The 18,157-nt window shown below is 44.6% G+C and overlaps 1 pseudogene; it reads right to left on the bottom strand.

Moving 5' to 3' along the window:
* Window positions 1-2,971, bottom strand: part of LOC119626428 (olfactory receptor 52E8-like) — a 28,761-nt pseudogene extending 25,790 nt beyond the window's left edge.
* Between the last annotated feature and the right edge of the window lie 15,186 nt (window positions 2,972-18,157).

Genomic DNA, 18,157 nt, shown 5'->3' with positions numbered 1-18,157 from the left:
CCTTAATTATTGCATCATATTAGCCTGGCCAGGACCTTGACTCTCACCCTCACTCCTGGTGAATGACAGCCAGCTCTGACCCGGGTGCTCAGAGGAAGCTGCATGGCCCCTCCTGGCTCTGCTGGCCACTGACCTGCCCTCTGCTCCAGGCTAGGATGGCCTAGCAACCACACTGTTTATAGGTCTCTCTCGGCTCACCTACCTTTTTTTTTTCTCTTGCTCTGTTAATACCCTAGGCCTACAGATGGGCACCACTGACAGTGTTAAAAGCTCTGATATTATCAAGTCCAGTCCTTACTGCATAGATGGGAAACAAAAGCCCAGGGAGAAGCAGGGCCTGAGCTGCAACTCCTTCCTTTCCCAGGGCTTAGTCACAAGAAGGCTTCATGTGTATGCAGTACTTTAGCATCGTCTGGCCTTCTCGGCAGCCCTGTGAGGGTCGGTAGGCTGGCACCCATCTGTCCACTCACTTATTATGCCTAAGCTTGCAGATTCTAAAGCCAGACTGACTGGGCGGACATTCTGTCTCCACTGTTTACTAGGCATAGCTCTGTGCCTCAGTTTCCTCAAATGGGAAAACACTAGTAATTACATCATATGATTGTTGTATTAAATGAGTTAGAATTCATGTGAAATGTTTTGAACTGGGCCTAGTGCAGGCTCTCAATAATTAATATCAGCTATCCTTCTGGTTATCATTCAGTCATTCAGTCAGCAAACATTTATTGAGCTCCTACTGTGTGCTAAGCTTGGTAGTGCTAGAACCTGGGGATATAGCAGTGAAGAAGACCGATCTTTGAAGCTCAATTTTGTGAAGGTGAGGGAGACAGACACATCAAGCCATAATTTCAAGACCAAGGATTTGGTAGGCTCAGGTGGAGGATAAGCAGGGGAATACAGCGGAGGGGCCTTGATCCCGTCTAGGGGGAGGGAGGCACAGTCAAGGAAGGCTTCTCAGAGGAGGCAGAAGTGGAGGTAGGCATTGGGCCCTGTGTTAAGTGCTTTATATCCACAATGTTAGTCTATCCTCACACAAACCTGTGAGGTAGATGAGGCTCTCTTTTTACTGAAGAGGAAACCGATGGTTAAGTTACTTGTCTAAGGTCAGTCAGCCACTAAATTATTGGGTCAGGATCCAATCCAGGGTTGTCTAACCCCAAATTTTGTCCCTTTTTTTTCCTATGGGGGTGTTTGTGGTGTTGGTTATGATGGACAGATGGGGGAGGAGGCACACAGACAGGAGGCACTCACAGGAAATTCTGGCTTTGCTGATGAGGGTGCAAACCTGGGGTTTTCTTTCCATGGCTAGTACAGAGGCCGGATACCACAGTGGGTACCAGGATAGGCCCTGCCTCTGGCTGCCTGGGTTCCAACTCGCTTACTATCAGTGTGGTCTAGAGCAAGTCGCTTAACTGCTCTGTGCCTCAGTTTCCTCCTCTGTACAATGGGGATAATGATAATGGCAAGTACTTGTGTAGCACTTGTAAGGGCTTTCTTTTAAGGATTTTACATCTATTACTCATAGGATCCTCAGATTCTATGTCTTTTTTCCTCAGGTGGCCATAATACCTGGGTAGTTTTAAGGAATAAATTAATTAACATACGGAAGGCACTTAGAACAGTGCTTGGCACATAGGCAATGCTCAGTAAATGTTAGTTATTCTTATTCAGCACCACGGAGTGGAGTCCCAGGAGGCTACGGACAGAATTCCTAAAAATAATGAAGACGATTATGATAACACTAGCAACAATAAAACATACCCTCATAGTTTTACAGCACTTTTTAGGGTACAAAGACTTCCACAGCTATTGTTTCATCTGAGACTGAGGAGACAAGTGTGTCTAAAAGTGTACACAGAGAACACTTTTTATAAAGACATTCTTATTAGATCCTGTGGGATGTCTTTTTAAAAAGTGTTCTCTGTTCAAATAAGTTTGGAAAACACTGAAGCAAACCAAGTTAAACAGTTTTCTTCTTGGAGAGACTCAAACTCACTAAACTCAGTTGTCAGACCCCACAAAAGCAGAGGGAAGTACAACATGCAGTGTTTCCCCAAATTATTTGGCCATGGAATCCCTTGTTCTGAGGAGTTGTGACTCCTGGAAGACACTTCCTCAAACACAGGGGTAGGCCGGGCGTGGTGGCTCATGCCTGTAATCCTAGTGCTTTGGGGGGCTAAGGTGGGCGGATCACTTGAGGCCAGGACTTTGAGACCAGCCTGGGCAACACAGAGAGACCCTGTCTGTACCAGAAATAATTTAAAAAGAGAAAACACTGGGGTAAAGAGCTTTGGCTTTGTCACTGGCTGTGTGCCTTCAGGTCAAGTCAATATGAACCTAGGCCTCAGTTTTCCCATACGTAAAATGGGAATAAAAGTACACTCATTATGGGGCCATCACAGTGTTATAAGAACTAAATGAGGTCACTGGAGTAATGTACACAGCCTAATTCCTGGCAAATGGACAATAAACGTTAGATTATTATCGCCGCGACACCCCTATGAAATAACACTATTATTCTCCCCACCCGGATGGGGAGCTCAGTGGGTAGCTCCGGGGCCCTTCACTTTAGTGTCAGTGGAGCACCCTCACATCCCAGGCTGGGCGCCAGGGGGCGACTGGCCCTTTCTCTCCCCTCCCCATTCCCTTTTAGATGGATGAGGCCTCCGTTCACGGCAGGAGGCGGCCACACCCGGGTTTTTGGAGGGGCGGGGAAGGGCGCGTTTGGGGAGAGCACTGGGAATGGGCTGGGCTGACGCCCCTCTGTCCCCAGCCCAGTCCTCTATGGCGACTTCGCCGCGGGGCAGTGCGGGGAGGCACCCCGTGTACAGCTCGTGGGGGCCTCCGCTGACAGGCTGGCAGGGACCGGGAGAAGGGCGGTGGCGGAGCAGGCAGCGGGCTGGTGTGGGGCCTGAGGGCACGGCCGAGCCTGCGCTGCGGCGGCGGCGGCGGCAGCGCGACAGGTTGCCATGGCCCGGCTGCCGCAGCTGCCCTCCCTAGGGTCTCGTTAGCTCTGTTCGGTCAGCCACCGCCGACTTGGCCCCAGGGACTCCGGCGACCTAGCAAACAGCCGCCGCGCGCTGACGAGGCCCGGGGGAGGAGGGGGGCAGACTGGATGGCGCAAGAGGGAGTGCCAGGCCGCGGGGACTTGCCGCAGAGACCGAGGGCGCCCCAGCCAGGTGCGCCGCCCACCCGCGGCCTCGCGGGGGCGCCCGAGTCCACGGAATGAGCCCAGCGGGGCAGCCTGCAGTAGTCGAGCGCTGCAGCGCGACTCTGACCGTCGCTCGCTGATCTCACCGCCCGGGCCTGAGCTGGGGCTGGGGTGGGTGCCATCAAGGAAAGCACAGTTGATCTGCAAGTTAGTGGGCGGGGAGTCAGTAGGGAGGGACCGCGGGGCCGCGCTGGTCCTGATTCTTCCTCACTCAGCTATTTTAATAGCAACGAAATCTTGAAGGAGTGCCCTGAGGCTGATACAGCTGTAGGGAAAGGTCTTGGGCCTTCAGATTTTTGAATGCTTCGTATTTTTCAACTTTATTATCTGGCAACAGTCTTTAAAACTCAATGACCAATTCCAGTTCTAGCCTTAAACCCAGTTAATCCTTGACTATGAAAGCACCATCCTAAAGTCTACTTTCACTTGTTAGCTGCGTCTGTGGAAGTAGCTGAGGGTCTCAGGTAGTGCAGTAGCTCTCTGAATAGCCTCTCTTTCCTGAGAAAGGGAGCCTCAGCTGCTGTGCGGACCAGGCCTGGTGGGAGCGTGTGCTCACTGCTTAATAGAGCGGGGCTGTGCTTGTGAGGTCCCTTTGGCCTAAACTGTCCAGGATCTGCTGCCTGCTTTTCCTTTTTGTTGTATCGTTATTGCCTTAGCCCAGAAAGCTATGATGCTACTGCCTGCAAATAGCTCATCTTTACTCAATACCCGAGTCCTCACCCCTTTTATGCTGTGCTGCCTCTGGACTGTGATGCCTGATGCTTGTGTGGTCAGACTGCATTGGCAAGAGATCTCTTCCTTGTCTTATAAGGGCACTAATCCCATCATGAGGGTCCCACCCTCTTGACCCAGTCTAAACCTAATTACCTCTCAAAGGCCCCACCTTGTAATACCACATTGGGGATTCTGGCTTCAGCCAGAATTTTGGGGGCACAGAAACTTTTAATCCACAAAAGATGGATTCCTGACAATAGTAACCACTCCCCATCAACCCCTGAGTGCTCATAGTCAGGGTCACATTAGACTGGAGTGGTATAGAGAAGACTTCACCACTGTTTAGAAAAAGGCAAGAAAGCTTAGCTAAAAGGGAAGTTTCTGGTCCCAAGTTTCTGGTACTTCCCTGACTCTTTAAAATGCTGTATTTTATAAAGTGTTTTCAATTTCCCTTTCAGATGTGCAGGCCAACCTCAAGGTGTGGGTTGCTTGGATTACAAAGGAACTTGAATTCTTTCATGTTTTTGTTTAAAGTATCATTAACATCATCTGAAGCCAAGATTGGCTGCTTTTGAGGACCTCCTCTGAACCCTGTACTAGCATGATAACTCTGAAAGAGACTGTTCTTAGGAAAGTCTGGTTTTGGGACCTTGCTAGCCATTTTGGAATTAGGGAATGAGGTGTATTCGTATGAGCAGCAGCACTTTTGTGACTGTCAGGCAGAGATTGTCCTTTCTTTTTTCCTTTATAAGTCACCCAGCCCAAATTGTTAGCGGGCAGATATTTTTATAGGGGGAGTGGGAGGCAGTTCCCAAGTCCCCTGTCCCTCTCTGCACCTAGTCTAACTAAGATTGCAACCATCATTGTATCTTCTTATGCATTACAATGCAGTAAACTTGGGCACATTGAGCGCCAATCATGGCCGCTGTGTTCCTGAAGGTACAGAGGTGGCACTGGGGCCAGGTTGCTGTCTGGAAAATGTCAGCCACTTTGGTGGAACTGCCCTTCCAACACCACCTCCCCCGCTGCCCCCCCACAAAAAAAACCAAGACAAATAGAGCAAACAAAACCACTTCTCCACATAGACAGACTTGCAGGTCTGCTCGTGGTGACCCTCTCTTTAGCCTACATTGTTTCCAAGGCCTTCAGCTGGCCTATTGCATGCTAAGGGCCCACATCTTGGCAGGAGCTGAAAAGAGAGGCTTTTCTCTTGCTCAGGGGAGGAGGGTGTGTCCTGGGTTTGCAGAGGTAGGCTTCTTGTCTATCCTGCTGAAGAAAACAAACTAGACAGGAGTCAGATGTGGGCTGTACCTTCTTGCTCAGTCTCAAATTCACCGTGGCCTTGGGAGGATCAGTTCTCCATGCTTATTAGTATCTTGGGTGGAATAATCCTTAGGGAATCTTTCAAGTATTGAGTGCCCCTACACCCCCACCACCTTCTGCAACCAGGCCTAGGTGAGGCAGGAAGGAAGAAAAGAAAGTCTGGGTACAGAGTGTGTAGTATGCCTCACACTACAGCCTGCAGGAAGGCCTTGGATAAGAAAGGCTGAGTGATATACCAGGGGGTAGGACAGAACAGAGCGAGGTTTGGGTGGGAAGATGACCTGATGAACCTCAGGTTCTCTCAAGGCTTTACAGAGGTGGGAGCAGGGCCATGGGTGGGTTGGCTATAGTGTCCCTGCCAAAAGGGAATACTTGTTGCTACAAACTCAGCTCCTGTGGCAAGGCTCATATGAACTTGTGGCCATGAAAGTGTAAGTAGGGTAGAAATACGAAGAAGGGACAGGCACTTGGTCATGGCCAAGGCTGGAGTGTCGTTAATGTGTGGCGGTTGAGGAAGCCGGCCACAGGATGGTTGGATGGCTCATTCTACAGTCCTGTGCCCTGGGAGCCCCTCATGTGGGAGACAGGTGGTAGACGTCAGGAAGTGCTCCAGGTGGGAAGGGCAGGCTTGATAGACTATGTGTCAGGTAGGGCAGGGCCAGTTACTAAAATACTGAAACACTAGGTGTCATTTGGAAACGGCTGAGGCCCCAGGCTCCCTGAGGCCCCCAGCCACCTTGGCCCTGGAACCCTGCTGGTGCTCACTGGCCCATACACTGTCTGCCCAGCGTATTCCCTGGGCTCTGACCCTGGTCCCTATGTGTCCTCTTGACCAGGGTGTGCACCTGGACCTCGGTGGGAATTCACTTTCCCAGGGACAGTGCTGGAATCCCCATATACACTTCTGGCCCAAGGCTGTGTCTGCTGGACGGTGCCTCCCAGCATCACTGTCCTGTGGTGGCTTGTGGGAACCCTGCCTGCACTGTGAATGATATTAGTCGTTATGCATGTTGACAATCACCCCTGGTAAAGGAAGGGGACAGTAGGGTGAAGATTTCTGCTCTGGGCGCCTCTTCACAGTGGGGACAGAGGGCAAAATCTGGCAGGCCTGCAGTCTTCCTCAGCTATAGTGAAGAGGGTCGTGAGTGCCAAATCCAACCCATAGGAGATCCCAGAGGAGACTCTGGCAACCCCTATGCCAGAGGGCAGGCCCATGAGTACAGTTTCTTACCCTCCTTCCTTCACCAGACCTGGCACAGCTGCCCACCTCACTCCTGGGAGCCGAGTCCTACTGGGAGCTCGCTCCTGCCAAAGCTGGGATCCAGTTCCTCCTCTCCCCTCTGTGGGCCCTTGGCAGGCTGAAGTCCCTGCTTCCCTCTGCCAGTTCCTGCCAAAGCTAATCTCCCTGCGGCCTGTTCCTGGCAGTGGCTGCACGTGGATGTCTCTGCCAGGCAGGCCTGCTTCCATCGCTGGCATGGACCCCATTTCCCAAGAATCCTTTTTGGGTGGCACAATCCCAGGCAGAATTCTCCTGGGAGGTTCCTGAGTGCCTCCCTTACTGGTTCGGCACCTGATCACGGTCCCAGATTCCCCGGAACTCCTCCGGTGTCTGCAGGGTGCTTTTCAGCTCACAAAGCACTTTCATATTTTATCTCATTGGATGCTCAGCAGCCCCTCAAACAGCAAGTGGTGCCCTTGGGCCTGCAGGGCCCTGGAGTGGGCAGATTTCCTGAACCATGTGCTCTGACTCTGCCTTTGGGCCAGTGGAGAGGCCTTTGTGAGTCTTCAGGTTCTCAGTGGGGCAGGTGGCAGTTCAGTAGGAGGTGGCCTCGGGACTCCTCTTCTGGGGAAGCTGTCAGAGAGGGGTCATGAGACTATGTAGCCTCTTGTGGCCCCTGGTCCCCTGATCAAAAACCAGTAGGAAAAGTCTCTGAGAAGAGAAACAGCTTTTGGGTTAATCTGTAGGGGCAGTGAGAAAGGGTTGGGGAGGTTGGGGCCCCAGCACAGCTGGGCCATGTGGATGCGATCTTGGCTTAGAGTGGGCACAGGAAGCTATGTGATGAAGGGGAAGCCCCTAGGGAGGAATCTGGGTACAGGGGATGGGGCTGGAATCAGCTACCTGGTCCGTAAGTTGTGTTGTTAAATTTGGAGAAAAACTGTTTTCCAAAAATGGAGGCAAATTGAAGTTTGTAAGAGCTAGTGAACAAGCCATGCCTTCTTGGTGGTTTGGTGCAAGTCATTTTCCATGCAGGCTATTTCATCAAGACTCAGTGGTAATTTGGGATCACCTTGGCTCTCCCAGCTTGGCTGCCTGTTGCTGTCAGTGGGTCTGGGGAGCTTCAGGGCTGTGGAGGGCTTGGTGGTGTGGGAGTCCTTCACCTGAGGGCTGGTGTGTCCTCTAGGGGTCTGGAGCATACTTCCGGGAGACAACCTCTCTTCCTCCTGTCACCTCTGCTCCTCCCTCAGCCTCCCTGTGTTCCTTTAAGCAGGGGGCGTGGGAATAATTTCTTCTGAAGCTACTGATGTTCTCAATTTGAGAGAGGGGAATAACATGGTGTGGCCTGAAGTTAGTAGCCCAGAGGCTGAGGGCTGTGGCTCTGGCAGGTGCTGGTGTCCAGGGTTCGAGGAAGACTCCAATGCCCAGAGGACTCTCATGAGGTGACTGGGAGCAGATTGTAGTGGGGGTGACAGCTCAGAGAGGAAGACGGGATTGTCAGGACGCAGTTCTTTGCTGGAAGAGACTTCCCTTCCGTGGGGTGGTGAGTCCAAGTGAGACCTTGGTTCCTCTCCCTGGGCAGAATCCTCCCTTCCATTGAGATTATCCTAAAGGTTCACCCCACTGACTCCTAGCGTCCTCTTTCATGGTAAGGAAGTCTGATTGGCCTTTAGCTTGGCTGACCTGAGTCACTTCTTCCAGAGCTGTCCTCATGCTGCAGCCATTGCTGTCCCACAGCAGCTGTGGGACATCCTTCAGCTACAGATCCTCCCATTCCCCTCGTCTTCCCCGTCTGTGTGCGTGCACACTTCTGTGTGTGCAGGTTTGAGGTAGGCTTGGTCTGCGACTGCGGGGGCCATGGGCAGTTGAATTCAGTCTGGTCATGCCACAGAATTATTTACACTGAAAGCCTAAAACCCTCTAGCGAAAGGTTAGATCTTTAAGTCAGACTTGTTTGGCAGGTCAGTGAGATGACAGGGAGGTTTGAGACCTGAATTGGGGGATGGAGTACAAAGGAGTCGTGGCTGTTTTTGGATCTAAGGCCTCTGTAGGGAAGTGAGATCCAGACCGGGTAGAGGCTGGTGATTCTTCTCAAGCCAAGTCTGTGCCAGGCCCTATTGTGGCTGTGGAGGAGCATAATTAAAACTCTGTGCTTTCCAGGACTTGAAGTCTGTGCACTGCCCTTACTATGATACTCAAACAAAGGAATGAAAGTTCCTCTCCCAGGTCCATGATTCAGAGGGCTCTTAGGGGTATGTGTGTAGGAGGCAGTTTGCTGCTCATGCAGACATTTGGAGAAACTCTGGTTCCATCTCTTCACCCCCACACCGGCATCCAGGAAGACATATGGGCAGACTGGTGCGGGCCAGCAGGTGCGGGGATGCTTCTTTGCTGTGAGCTTCTGCCAGGTGTTAGGGAAATCACTGTGTCCAGCTGCCCCAGAGCTGGGAGTCCTTTAGATTTACCAGAACTTTCTGACTACAAAGACTTCCTGCTTATTGTTTTGATTCTTAGGATTATAATATTATTTTTGCTTTCAATGCTCACACCCCTAGTCTGAATCTGGGGCTGCTTCTCACCACTGCCAGCCTCGAGGCAGAGAAGGCAGGCTCGTCTCCCATTTGTGCTCCCTCTAAATGGTTGCATAGGTACTCGATTGCAGAAGCATTACTACCAATAGTGGAAAAATGAGATGGGGTGGGAAATTTACTTTTATTTTTATTTTATTTTATTTGAGACAGAGTCTTACTCTGTCACGCACACCCATGCTGGAGTGCATTGCTGTGATCACAGCTCCTGGGCTCAAGTGATCCTCTTGCCTCAGGCAATTTAAACAAAATGTCACATTTGATTGGCCAGGAACCTCCCCTCCGACCCCCACAAGGACCTACCCAGCATTTACTCCTGAGTCTGAGGACACTTCCCGCATACCAGCCCTTCTGCTGTCCTGAAAACCTCACCTCCTGGAAGCTGGCTTCTCCCTGATTCAGGGCCCAGCACAACATGGGAAAAATGGAACAGCGCTGCCCACTGTATTTGGAGGCCTCCCTCCTCTGTTTTATTCTGGGCCCCTTGAGCAGGACTTACGTCAGAGCCAGTCTTCCTTGGCTGACTCAAAGGGACAAACTCTTGGGTCAGTCCTGAGGACAAGGAATAGTGGGTGGGGTGAGGGAGGGGCTGGCAACAACTGGAGTGTGTCTGGCCACAAGCTAGACCGTGGCTGCAGCTGACGGCCATCCTCAAGCTGGTGCCAAAGCTGTCCTTCTGCCCAGGTTTCCAGAGATTCTCTAGCTAGTTCTCTTCTCTATTCTTTGGAAGATTTACTGCCTTATTCCACTCCTTTAGTGGTTATCCTACAATTTCCCACATTTTTCTTTGAATTAAGTAAAATCTTTACTCCTTTTCCTGAACCATTCAAGGAACTTGGGTTATTTTAACTTTACTTTCCTCCTGCCTTACATGATTTTCTTCTAAAAACTTAATTTTATTTACAATTTCAGAGTTATAGAAAATTTGTAAGAGTTGGTATGCAGTATTTCCATATATCCCCTCTGAAGTTCCATATATATTAATATTTAACTACATATACCTTATAATTCCTTCCCTCCACCAGCATCATGTTTTTCTGAACTATTTGAGACTGATCTACATATATGTGCTGTGTTACCCCTAAATATATTCTTGTGTATTTCCTAAGAAATAAAAATATTCTCTTATAAAATTATCACACAATTAATCCAAAGCAGGTAATTAAGAAGATACAATGCTATAATCTAATTTACAAACCTTATTCAAATTTTACCAAATGTCTTAGTTATGTCTTTATAACCAGAGAAGGAAAAAAATACATATTTTTCTTGTCCAGGATTTAATCTAGAATCACATGTTACATTTAGTCATTTCTAGTCTTCTTTAAGCCAGTTTTTCTTGGTCTTTCACTTTTCTTTTTTGAGGGGTACAGGGCAATTATTTTGTAGAATGAACTTATTTGGGTTTGTCTGATGTTTCCTCATGATTAGATTCCAGTTATGTATTTTTGGCAGAAATGCCACAGAGGTGATATTGTGTCCTTCTCAGTGCATCGTTATCAGGAGGCACATGATGTTGATTTGTCTCACTCCTGGAGGTAATAACTTTGGTCACTTGGATAAGGTGGTGTCTGCCAGGCTTTGTCTGCCATTGCAAAGTTAATATTTTCACTTGGTAATTAAACTTGCAGAAATACTTTGAGATGATATAAATATTCTGTTTCTCATCAGACTTTACCCACTAAATTTTAGCATCCTTTGATGATTAGTGTTTGAGGTATAATGGTTGTAAAATGGTGAATTTTCGGCTTCCATTATTTCTCCTACATTTATTAGTTGTTACTCTACTGTAAGGCAGAAGAGTTTTCCTCCCTCCCTCCCAAACCATTCATCCATCCATCCATCCATCCATCCATTTATCCATCTACCCACCCACCCATCTTCCATTCAGTCAGTCTGGATTCATAGATATTTATTTTATTTAATGAGTTATGCTTTGTTACTAGCATTAATGATTTTGATGATCAAAATTAGTCCCAGATTAGTCCTGTGAGAGCTCCTCCAAGTTGATTCTTGTGTCTTTTTGACACACTGCTATCACTTTTTGAGCATTTCCTTACTTTCTGTTACTACAAGATATTCTAGACTCATCTTGTACTTTCCTAGCTCAAACCCTGTAATCTGTTATTTTTCTAAGAAACCATGATTCCTTTTAGCAGAGAATTGTGTATAAAAACAAACCAAGACCGGGAATAGGTCTGTTCATTGCCAGAGTGTTGTTATTTCTAGGCCCTGTCATACATATACACATGTGCATGTAGTATATGTATTATGTAAATACACACACACACACACACACACACACATATCCATTCTTCTGTCTAACTACCTACTTACCTACCTATCTTTCTTAAAAACTGTGAGTTCATACTGATACTGCCAATTCCAATCCAACGCTCTAGGGTTCGTTTTAACCTTATCCCTTTCCATATATCTAATTTCCTTCTCCAACAGTGAAAAACCTGGTTTCAGTTACCCACAGTATATTTACTTATTTGCTTAATTCTAGAATATACAGAATATAGTTTCAGAATTGTTAACCCATGCTGGTGTGGCAAACAAATCTGTTAAACAGAGTTCGATATGTGCTGCAGTCTTTTTGCCCTAGCCTGAGAATACAGAGGCAAAGTACTGGTTCAAAACTTCCATTATCACCCCCTACCCACACCGTGTTTTGTCATTCACTTAACCTACAGTTCGGTTCATTTGCTTCCATAAGTATTCAATGCTAGAGTTTCCTCTTTTTATCCTTGTTGATTGTATTTACTAAAAAAACTGAGTACATGAAACATCAACATGGTTCTAAAAGTCAGAACAGATCTGTACAAAAACATGAACTCAGAGAAGTGTCACTTCCCTCCATCATCTCTACCCTGCTCCCACCATCTTATTCTTTTCACTCATTAGGCTAAAAAAAGACATCAGAGAAAAATATATCCTAATATGTTGAGTTTATTTGGGAGTAAGCAAAAAGGATTATAATCTGGGAAGCACAGCTATAGCAAGTCATAGGTACAGGTACATCAAGCCAAAGGTTAAAGGGAAATTTTTACTGGCAAGAAGTTATGTAAGCTGCTTGAAGACAGAGTTCATTTGTTCTGGAGGCTCAAAGCTAGAATTAGCATCAGTTCATTGGTGGAGATGCCGTTGCTAGGCAAGTGTTCTTTTGAGAGCATCTTATCAGAATTGCTACAGTCCTAAAGAATGTATAGTGATAAACCTGGTCATAGAAATATGTGCATACATGTAAAATGTAGATCATGAAAAGCATGAGATGTATAAAAGATGAAGGAATTTCTCATGGAGTTATTTTAGAAAGTCCTTGAAATAGTCCTTATCTCAGACGTGCAAGCATGAACAAGCAAAACTGTGCTCCTTTGTGTGTTCCTGGCTCCAGTTTGCTTGGGTCTGACAAATGTGACTTTATCTTGCTATCTGCAACTTTAGTCACTCCATTTCCACCCACACCTGTATGGAACCAGATTCGTTAATTTCTGGGTTTCCTTTCCTAAGTTTCTTTTTGTATAGTTGTGCAGACAAATATATATTTTCTTATTCCTCCTTCTTTCTTGCACAAAATGTGGCATACCATAAACACTTCCTCACACTTTGCTTTTTAAATTTAACAGTATATCTTGGAAGCCATTCTATATCAGTTTATAGATGTCATCCTCATTCATTTTTATAGCTGCAGACTATCCCATTTAATGATGTACCATAGTTCATTCAACCATTTTCCTATGTAAAGTCATTTTGGTTGTTTCTAGTATTTTTCAATTATAAATACTGCTACCATGAAAATCCTTAAACATATGTGTTTTTGTATATATTTGAATATGTACTACCAGGATAAATTACAGTAAGGAGGAAAAGCCTATGCCATTTTTGTTAGATATTGTCAAATTCTCCCCCATTAGGGTTATACTAATTTCCATTCCCATCAGAAATGCTTCAGTGTCTATTTTCTTCAAGTCTTGCTAACAGAATGTGTTAGTGTATGTCTACATTTTTGCCAATCTGCTAGGTGAGAGATAATATGTCAGTGTTATTTTAATTTGTATTTCTCTTATTATAGTTGAGGCTGAATGTTTTTTCACATGTTTAAGGGACATTTTAATTCTTTTTTTCAGTCAATGGTCTATTTATGTCTTTGACCATTTGGCCATTTTTCTATCAGGTTTTTGAAACTTTCTTCCATCAAGTTAGAAAAGTTATTTATACATTAGAGATATTACACATATATCTGTATTATATATTACTGATCTTTTCTCTCAGTGTGTAATTTATTTTGGGATTTTTTTTTTCCCGACAGAGTCTCATTCTGTCATCTAGGCTGGAGGGCAGTGGTGCAGTCTTGGCTCACTGCAACCTCCCTCTCCCAGGTTCAAGCCATTCTCCTGCCTCAGCCTCCCGAGTAGCTGGGATTACAGGCATGCACCACCACGCCCGGCTAATTTTTGTGTTTTTAGTAGAGATGGGGTTTCACCATGTTGGCCAGGCTGGTCTCAAACTCCTGACCTCAGGTGATCCGCTCGCCTCGACCTCCCAAAGTGCTGGGATTACAGGCATGAGCCACCACGCCTGGCCGGGATTTTTCTTTTTCTTTTTGAATAAAATAATTTTATTTTTATATAATAAAATTTATCAGTCTCTTATTGTTTTCGATGAGTTCACTTCCATTAAATCCAGAAAAGTGAAATTATATATGTGAACTTAATGTGAGTTTTAATAACCTACTTTTCAATTTTTCAGTATTTTAAATATTTCTTTAATGTTCTGGAAAAAATAGCCACTAGCAAATACAGAAATACATGTACACAGGGGCACACATTTTTCCTTTTCTCTCTGTCTCCAGTATGGGTCAGTGCAGCACTGAGCAGAGGCCTATGGCCCATCTCAGTCTTTCATTAGAGCCAGTAGCCAAAACATATCTGTCCAAGAGCTATGACAGCAGCAGCAAAGTTTGTGGAAGCCTCAAACAACTTAGTTCTAGAGTTTCCACCAAACTTAATGGTTCGCCATAGTGTACACCGTTTCACTGAGAGAAAACAGTCAGTACTTCTTGGTTATCCACCTCCTTAAGAGTTACAATAACGATAGCAAGCTATGGGAAAACTTCAACTTAGTAGATTTAGTTCTGAGGCATCCGCTAAACTTAGTGGTTCCCTATACTCTACAGACTCTTATATTCACAGAATATCCTCACCACTTTTTGCTAGTTGTCTATCCTCTGTGACATATCATTGCCTCCCCCTTCACATACCACTGTCCAGTGTGGCAATATTCTACTCACAGCCACCTCCTTCTTTTACTTAAAAGAGGAGAACCCCATAATTGCTTTACCTCTGTTAAGGAACTACCATGCTCTTCAGATCTTTTTTTATTCTTATGTTTTAACTTTTTTAACATTTCGATAGTTTTTTGGGAAACAGGTGATTTTTGGTTATGTGGATAAGTTCTTCAGTGATAATTACTGAGATATACCCATTTCCTGAGCAGTGTACACTATACCTAATGTGTAGTCTTTTATCCCTCGTCCCCTTCTCAACATCCCCCCTCGTCTTCACAGTCCCTTATATCATTCTTATACTTTTACGTTCTTGTAGCTTAGCTCTCACTTATAAATGAGAACTACAATATTTGGTTTTTCCATTCCCGAGTTTCTTCACTTAGAATAATGGTCTTCAACTCCACCCAAGTTGCTGCGAATGCTATTATTTTGTTCCTTTTCATGGCTAAGTAGTATTTCATGGTGTGTATCACATTTTCTTTATTTGTTTTTTGGTTGATGGACATTTAGGCTGGCCCCATATTTTTGCAATTTTTGCAAATTGTGTTGCTATAAACGTATGTGCAAGTGTCTTTTTCATATAATGACTTCTTTTCCTCTGGGTAGATACTCAGTAGTGGGATTGCTGGATCAAATTGTAGTTCTACTGTTAGCTCTTTAAGGAATTTCCACACTCTTTTCCATAGTGGTTGTACTAGTTTACATTCCCACCAGCAGTGTAGAAGTGTTCCCTGTTCACTGCATCCACGCCAACATCTACTGTTTTTTGATTATGGCCATTCTTGCAGGAGTAAGGGGGTATCTCATTGTTGTTTTAATTTTCATTTCCCTAATGATTAGTGATGTTGAGCATTTTTTCATATGTTTGTTGGCCATTTGTATATCTTCTTTTGAGAATCGTCTATTCATGTCTTCTGCCCACTTTTTGATAGGATTATTATTTTTTTCTCGCTGATTTGCTTGAATTCCTTGTAGATTCCAGGTATTAGTCCTTTGTCTGATGCATGGTTTGCAAATATTTTCTCCCATCCTGTGGGTTGTCTGTTTACTCTGCTGATTATTTCTTTTGCTGTGCTGAAGTTTTTTAGTTTAATTAGGTCCCATCTATTTTTGCCTTTATTGCATTTGCTTTTGGGCTCTTGGTCATGAACTCTTTGCTTAAGCCAATGTTTAGAATAATTTTACTGATGTTTTCTTTTAGAATTTTTATGGTTTCAAGTCTTAGATTTAAGTCTTTGATCCATCTTGAATTGATTTTTGTATAAGGTGAGAGATGAGGATACAGTTTCTTTCTTCTACATGGTGTTCTTTCCCCACTTTATGTTTTTGTTTGCTTTGTCAAGGATCAGTTGGCTTTAAGTATTGGGTTTATTTCTGCGTTTTCTATTCTGTTGCATTGTCTACGTGCCTATTTTTATTCCAGTGTCATGCTGTCTTGGTAACTATAGCTTTATAGTAGAGTTTGAAGTTGGGTAATAATGCCTGCAGATTTATTTTTTTGTTTAGTCTTGCTTTCGCTATGCGGGATCTTTTTTGGTCCATATGAATTTTAGGGTTATTTTTCTAGTTCTGTGAAGATGGTGATGGTACTTTGATGGGAATTGCATTGAATCTGTAGATTCAGCAGTATGGTCATTTTCACTATATTGGTTCCACCCACCCATGATCTTGGGATGTGTTTCCATTTGTTTGTGTTGTCAATAATTTTCTTTCAGCAGTGTTTTGTAGTTTTCCTTTTAGAGATCTTTCACCTCCTTGGTTAGATATATTCCTGAAGTATTTTATTTTTTGGATACCCTTCATTTAATTGTTTATAGATGGTTCATACCCAAAAAGAAAAACTAAAAGTTGCGAATTATGTTATGCTATCACAGACTTGAATTTACCTTTAAACTTCTCAAAGAAACAAAATCTGTTCAGAAGGCTAAATTGCCTTCGTCCAGACGTGCCAGCCAACAAAAGGTAAAAAACAAATACTTGTCCTGATGGTGGATATGATTTTGGGTTGGCCCATGATTTTGAAATGCTTTAAAAACAAGGAGATTTTCTGACTGTTACAGGAATCCTTATAAAATGGACATCAAATTAAGGAACCCTGAGAAGTTTTCTATTACCTAAAGAAATGGCCATGATAAATGTAGAATTTAGCAAAAGTGCTTCATGATATTACCCATAATACAAGAGAGAAATCTACCATGATTTTTATTTATTTTTTAACTTGTATTTTAAGTTCAGGGGTACATGTGCAAGTTTGTTACGTAGGTGAACTCATGTCACGGGGAGTTGTTGTACAGATTATTTTGTCACCCAGGTATTAAGCCTAGTAACCATTGGTTACTTTTTCTGATCCTCACCCTCCTCCCACCCTTCACTTTCTGGTAGGCTCCAGTGTCTATCGTTCCCCTCTCTGTGTCCATGTGTTCTTATAATTTAGCTCACATTTACAAGTGAGAACATGTGGTATTTGGTTTTCTGTTCCTGTGTTAGTTTGCTAAGGATAATGGCCTTCAGCTCCATCCATGTTCCTGCAAAGGACATGACCTTGTTCTTTTTTATTTGCCATGGTATTGAACCAACATTGGTAGTGGTAATTTTAGGAGGTTTCATTGACATTTCCAAAATATGTCAACCTGACAATGACACAATCCTGGCAAGATTTTAAGGATAGGTCATGGACAGGAACCGAAGTCTCACCGCCCCTGTGAACATCTCCAAATGTGCTATGAGTGCATTCTGGTTATTGTTGTTTATTCTCAGGGTTAATTGATGTTTTACCTTACTGGAGAGTAGTGGCTGTAGTGGTAGGAGCAAATTTGCTTAATTTTGTTGTATTTCTGACCTGGAGAATCCCAACTTATTTTGTAGTTAAGAGGAACACACATATCACTGGTACTGTTACTCAGAATCTCTACCGATCTTTGTCATCCACAAACTTCAGGGAAAAGACAGGACTAAAATTATAAAAGTGTAATTATCAAAGCTCTCAAAACCCTCAAACTCCTAAGGCTTGAGGAGTGCTATTGGTGTTGATGGAAGTAAGACCAGTTTTCAGGACCGACAGGTGGCCACCTTTGGAATTCATAACAGGCTGCCTCACTACTTGCAATTCTAGATTCTACACTATGAGTACAAGCTGATATGACTCATTGCTGAAGGGTACTCATAGTCACTCCAGCTTTATCACCAACAGGTAAACACTGCATTTCTACAACAGCCACCTGTGCAGGCCCTGCATGCTCTGTAACTTGGGGATTTGGTCTTCTGAAAAGGGCACCAGAGAAAAACTGCTCTTAAGCCCCTTTTAACTGACACAGCAGTAGAACTCCAAGGTGTTGATCCTTGGATTCATGTTTTTCAAGTTCAGAGACACACATCACTCCTTCCTGACCACTGGGCATCCATCCCACCAGGAGCTCCTAAACCAAGAGATGTTAGAAATCCTCCAAAAGTGCTGACTGCAGAAGTTGGTAGCTTCTGCTCAAGATGACAGAACAAGATTAACTTTTGTATTCTTCAGCACCTTTTTTATTTTCCATTATCACACTTTGATACCCTCTAAAACATTAAAACACCCTCTAGAATGCTTATCTGATCAACTTGATCTTTGTCTTATTAATTTTGACCTCTGTCGTCTCCTTCTACCACTTAAGAAAAAAACAAAACTCCCTTGTGCATCTTTTTCAAACCACAGCTACTGCCCTGAATTTAACTAATTACTGACAAAATCTGGTAAGTATCACTTCACTTCAGACACTTCAGAAGGAAGTACAGGCCCTTTCTAGTACTTAAGTTTGCCTTACACCACAAATCCCAAC

Source organism: Chlorocebus sabaeus, chromosome 1 (assembly GCF_047675955.1).
Source record: "Chlorocebus sabaeus isolate Y175 chromosome 1, mChlSab1.0.hap1, whole genome shotgun sequence".
In the NCBI taxonomy this organism is placed as follows: Eukaryota; Metazoa; Chordata; class Mammalia; order Primates; family Cercopithecidae; genus Chlorocebus; species Chlorocebus sabaeus.
The sequence above is the reverse complement of the archived record's forward strand: the minus strand, read 5'-3'. Positions and strand labels throughout refer to the sequence as shown.